The following is a 6,175-nucleotide window of genomic DNA, read 5'->3' on the forward strand; positions in this document are numbered from 1 at the left end:
GTACTTTGGTTGAAGTGTTTTATCGGGGTAGCGGATGAGTTCTGGTTTGCCGTGGCTGTATGAACTCCTCTCTGGGACCGTGGCTGAAGAGGACACACGGTCAGAAGCCCTTCCCGTGCCATGAGAAGCCGTGAAAGGCGAGGACACGACATGGTTTGGTCACGGCACATGCAGCCGGGAAGGCGCTGCCCTGGGTGCAGGCCGGTCCCCTCGGGGCTCCCTGGTCCAGGCAGGACACGGGCTCCCGGGAGGGATTCCCTGTGCCCCAACGGGCTGTGGGGGCTGCGGCGCCCGGCTTTGGGGGTAGAGCTCGAGTGGATGCTGTCGTGGTGCTGGGAGGAACGCGAGCTGAGCTGTCCTGGAAAAACAAGTCTTGCTCGCGACTTGAATGTCACTTGATACTGTGGAACGGATTGCCGTGCTGCGAGATAATCCCTGTTTTTTCCCTTCTTGTGTTGGGTGGCATTGCCGGTGCCAGCGTTCACCCAAAAAGGTTGGTAAGAGGGTTATTCATGCACTGCTTGTAGCTAAATTGTGTCTGAGTTGTGGAATCGATGTGGAGCTGGTCTCCTCTGGCTGGAGTAGCTGCTGTCTGCTGTGTCTTCAGGTCCTCTGCCGAGCCCACGTCGTGGCTGTAAGATTTGCTGCTAAATGGCCGTTGGGAAGTGTCTGAAAAGTTGCACGGTGCTGTGAGCTGAAACGCTGGGATGAAAACCCAAGACCCTGTAGAAGACCCCTAAGCCCAAGTCACCAGAACCTCCTCCCAGGAGCAGCCTCAACAGCTACGAGATCTGCTGGCGCCGAAGATGCCCGAAGGAACGCGATCCCCTCGGTGCCGTCTCCTGGGGGAGGGCCCGGAGCGTTGGGACCCTCACATCAAACCAAAACGCTTTGCTTTCTGACTGGTGGAGGCCTGTGAACGCTGTTCAGACGGGGCTGGGGAGGAGACGGCAGGGAGAATGGAGTCTGCAACCAAAGGAGGTGGGCCAGGGCCGAGTCTTAATCCTGCCGTGAAGTCTCGCGTACTTAAAATTGCTGCAGAGGCCTCTGTGTCAGCCCCTGAGCCGGTGTTTAGCTTTAATCGATGACCGCGTGAGGAGCAGCCTGGACAATTTCATTGTGGTGGAACGGAGCGAGGTAAAAGTCAATCCGTGTGTGTGCCACAGGGAGAGCGGGGCTGGGGGCCGAGAGAGCAGAGAGGAAATGCCGGGGGGTGGCTGGAGGGGGCGCAGAGACAGGGTCGGTGCCGCGCTGGGTTTCGTGCCCCCCCCCAAGACCTTAGTAGCCCCGCTGGCCCCCGCAGCTACTGAAATGCTGCTATGGGCAAGGTGTTGTCACCGCGTTGCCCTGATGCAGCACATGGGCTCGGGGCGGGTGCTGTGCCCCGGGGGAGGCGCGGGGACGTCCGTGCGGGGCAGGTGACGATTTGTCCCGGCTCCAGAGCGACAGCGCTGCCGGAGCCTCTCCCGGAGCCTCGCCGGGCGGGGGCTGGAGCTGCCGCCGCTGCCCCGGCCCCGGCCCCGGCCCTGTCGCGGAGGGCGCCCCCCGCACGGTGTGTGGCGGGGGAAGGGGGTCACGGAACGCTGCGGTACCCGCTGCCCCGCTCTGACCGCCAGGGGGCGCCAGCCCCCGCAGTGTCGCGCCGGGACCGCCAGGGGGCGCGGCCGCGGGGAGAAGGGGGGTGTGTCGGAGCGGCGGTCCGCCCGCCAGGGGGCGCTGCGGTACCGCGGCGCTGCAGCGATGGGCGGCGGCCGCCAGGGGGCGCTACCGCCGAGGCGGGGCCGGGAGACGGGGAGCGGCGGGAGCCGGAGCGGGACCAGGCGGTGAGTGAGCGCTCGGGGCGGCGGGGGGAGACCCGGGATGGGAGGGGGGGGGAAGAACCGGTCCCGGGGGGTGGGGGTCGGGGGCGGCCGGGTCCGGGTCGGGAGCGCAGCGAACCGGTGTTCTCTCCCCCGGGCAATACCGCGCCTCCGGGCACTCGCGGGGGGCGGCCGCCCCCCGCGAGTGCCCGGAGGCGCGGTATTGCCCGGGCTGGGCTGGGATCGCTCCTGGAGCTTGGGGAAGTTCATGGAACTGGGGCCCAACAGAGAAAATAAGGGGACTGTGTTAAAACAACGTGTAAAAAAAAAAAAAATCTCAGCAGCACCAGGAGCGAGGAGGATGAAACCCCCAGTGCCAACAGCTCGCTGCAGCCCCCCCTCACACACACCCCCCTTTGTGTTGCAGAAGATGGTGCTGTCCCCCTGAGGGCCCAGGGGCGAGGAGGGCTGAGCACCCACCCGGGGAATGGGGAGCTTCCTGGGGGGGTTTGGGTGTCTGGGCTGTAACCCGCATGGGAACCAGCTGGGTTTGTCCCGGGAGCGTTAAGCGTCACCCGACTGGGAAGAAGCCCGGAATGTGACTCGGGTGGGACAAAGCCCTGGGCTGTCCACACCACATGTGCTTCTTCAGCCCACACCGACTGCCCGCCGTGGGGCAGCTGAGGTGGGAGGCTCAGAGCCAAAGGGGAAAAGTGTCTATTTTACCTCTGTGAATAACTGTCCCCCCTGCATTCCTCCAGGACGGTCACCAACCAGCTCCACAGTACACCACCGCCGTCTGCAGAGAAAGCAGAAACAGGAGAGACCACATCACAATTCTGGCTCTTCGAAAAGGAGAGAAAACTCGGGCACATCATCAGTGGGGCAGCCGCTTAGCTGCCTTAATGTCCAGCTCAGTCCCAAATCCCAGCTGGAAGCAGGGCCGCTGTAACAGGGACCTGCCACATCCCTGCCACAGGCCCAATGAGAGTAAGGAGGGCTTTCCAGGAGCTTCTTTCATTGCTGCTTCCAGTTTCCCCAGATCAAACCCACGCAGAGGAACAGAGTGGATGGGAGCACAGAAATGGGAGAACGCATATTTGCTGGGTTGTTAAATTGGGCAACTAAGTCAACATTCCCGACAGACTGAGCTCATGCCCTGTCTGGGATTTGCTTCCCCAGCCTGGGTATCTCTCTGGTTTTCTTTTTCAATTGTCTGAATGCTAGAAGGAGAAAATGAGATAAGATGATACATATGGATTTCTCTCTTTTTCCCCACAAGTATAGCTGTTGGTAAGTTTTCCTCCTGATTGTTCCCTAACACTGCTTTACAGCAAAGCCCCAGTGAGAAGAACTGCAGTCCTTTCCCGGTGTACGGGACATGGAGATGGGTGAGAGGAGGAGGAAGTGCAAGGGACAGAGGGACCGCTTGTTGGCTCAGGCTGCAGCTCCCAGACAGATGGATGGACGGACCCTCTCCAGCGTCCACGTGCCCAACTGCCCTCTGCTTCCCAACTGCACCACAGAGCAAGCCTTCCTCAGATCCTAAGGGAACCCATCCCACCAGGAAACACAGCTCCTGGAAAACTGCCCTGCTCCTGTTAAAGGCTTGGCCTCAGGTGAAATAACAGACTGGGAAAACCAGCCCTTTGTGCCACAAGTAACAGATGCTGGGTGCTCTTATCTCCTTTTCCACCCTACTGTGCAAATTCGCCGTTTCTTGGTTGGGTTTTCCTGTTACTGAAACAATTTTTGTTACCGCTTCATCTTTGCGGTGTTAGGCTTTGTTGATTAAGGTCAGGTTGTCAGTTACTAGACAGCAACAACTTCTCCCCCTCCAAATTCTTTGCAACCTTTGCGATGTCTGCAGAGAGACCTCAGATAAAACAGGCGTGAAAATTAAATGTCTGTGCCTTTGTGCAAAGAAGCGGTTTCTGCATCAGGACCGCAGTTTAGACAAAGGAGGGAAAAGCTGTGCTGCTGCCGGCACCTCCTCTGTGACTAAGCAGAGCGTTTAGATATCCAAAGCTGTCAAACAGTAATAAAAGTCTCTCTGCGTGCGCTAGAAGCCTTTCAGTGCTAAATGCATATTAAATCAGCCCACTTGTCATGTTTCTTCTAATGAAGAATTAGCATTAGTGTCAAAGCTTGTTAATGCAATACAAAAATGATTCTGTGCATATATACGTTACAAGCTCAGTTTCGGTATGTTGCTATACTGAATAATGTGGGAGGCAACAGTGACTTGCAATTATCCTTACGCTGCTATTAAACACAGTCATTGCAGTGTCTTGGTTGGCCTACATACCTGGGAGAACTCTGGGGGGAAAGACAGAGAAAGTTTAAAATAATGAAATCTTGGCACCGTAATTATTATTTCTAAGTATGTATTTCTTACTGATAGCTTTTGTTGCGGTAATTACTCTGGATAGTGTTTTTGGCCTCAGGCAGTAACTTACACGTATCAGCTTCCTCCCGAGCACGTATCAGCATGTTCCTAAAAGGAGTGTGTTTGCTTTTGTTGAACGCGCCGCAGAGGGCGAGCACAAGTGGTGCTTATGCAGTAATATCACAGCACCACGCTGCCAAGCCCTGCTCGGGATGTGCCAAACACAGACACGGAAACTTGCGGCTTTAGCTTTCCAGCACCTTCGGATCTGACTCCAAATTAACCCTGACTTTTCTTATCTTTAGATCTGTACCTGTACCCAGCAGTAACAGCGGCATTCGATGGTCCAGACAAACAGCCAGAAGGACAGACCTTTCAGAAAGAGCTAATGGCTTGGTGCCCGGTGCTCCAACCAACCGGTGGCACCAGCATCCCCACAGCCCTGCCCAGGGACCAGGGTGCTGCAGGGCCCTCGCAGCGTGGGCAGGGTGTGCAGATGCACCTTTCTGCTCACCCTCATGTCCTTCCCCCCCCCGGGGTCCCAGTCAGACACAAGCTTTGGCAGGGCCCAAGTGTAATTACTGGGTAATTACAGCAGGATTGGGTGCTTGGAGAGGAAAGAGCTGCTGGGGCTCCCCCTGGGGCTGTCTGGACCTATAGCTGCTCACTACTGCTTTAAAACATCCAGCGGTGACAACCTGTGCTTCTGCCCAAAACTCGGGTACAGCCAGAAGCAGATGTCATGCTTGTTTCTGTAGTTGATGCTGGTGCTACCCTTATCAGCTCACATCCTTTTTGCCACAAATCTTTCCATTGATAATCACCCATATGATTTTTGTCTATATAAGCAGTGTTCGAACTCGACTCAAACACGCCTGTACCCAGCCTTCCACGCTCATTAATCTTCTTTGTATTTGGGGGTGTGTGTGAAATGCTGGCTAAAGGCACTGCTTGTACCTGTAAAACAAACACCTGCTCTCTTAGTGGCTGTGTTACTCATTGGAAGCACTTTTGTTACAGAGCAGAATAGGCAAACATCTAAAAGTGCATGAACATCTCGCAGAGGAGGATGCACAAGTGCAGTTAAATGAAACAGTCCCTGAGCAGGAAGAACCTCTGCCGTGAGATACAAAGACTTATCTTTGGAAACAGGCCTTATGTGATAAAATTTGACATTTGAGCAGCTTCAAAACAAAGCAAGAATATAGAACCAGAGGATTTTTTTTCTTCTTGCTAGAAGATAGTCAAATAAAAGCTAAAAAAAAAATAAACTATAAGCTCACATTATTGCTTTCTCAAAAGAAATGTGGCAGTACTTTTACTTTGCAGTTTCCATTACCTATTAAGACTCATGCTTTTCCAAGTTTAAAAGTTGAGTAGTGCAAATTAACATTTTTAAATGGGTGAAAGCTGTCGTTACACTGCACCTTCGCTTTGCAAAACAATGCAGTGAGGCTGTTCACATATGAAAATTCAAGTTTGGATATGGGGACTTTGAGCTAACATAGATCATCAGTGTGGTGCAACTTAGGATCTTCTCAATGTCTAATTGTGAGTCTACTTCTTCAATAGTGTTGGCAGCTCCCACGGGATGCTGCAGCCAGCTTCCCTTAGCTGTGTCGGCAGGAGGACTTTCCTGAAGTCCACCTCTGGAGAGGCAAGAGGGACCCTGAAGGCTTTCCCACAGAAATGAGTGGCGTGGGCCCTTTCCTGAACAAGTGATGTATTAGTACCAAAATCTGTTAATCTTGTTCTTCACGATCGTTAAGATCTCATTGAACCTCCAAATGAATTCTGCATTTTATAATGACTCATACCAGGATGAAAAAAATGCAAAGCTTGAAATTCAGCTACTAAAGAAGCAGGAACAATGCAGAGCTATAGAAATCCCTGAACAGGGAATTCTTCTGCTCACCTTCAGAAGAGAGAGCATTTGGAGGCTGGTTTATGGTAGATCTAACTTTGCAGCAGGGGAGCAGAGGGTATG

The sequence above is a fragment of the Numenius arquata genome, chromosome 5 (assembly GCF_964106895.1).
Source record: "Numenius arquata chromosome 5, bNumArq3.hap1.1, whole genome shotgun sequence".
NCBI lineage: Eukaryota > Metazoa > Chordata > Aves > Charadriiformes > Scolopacidae > Numenius > Numenius arquata.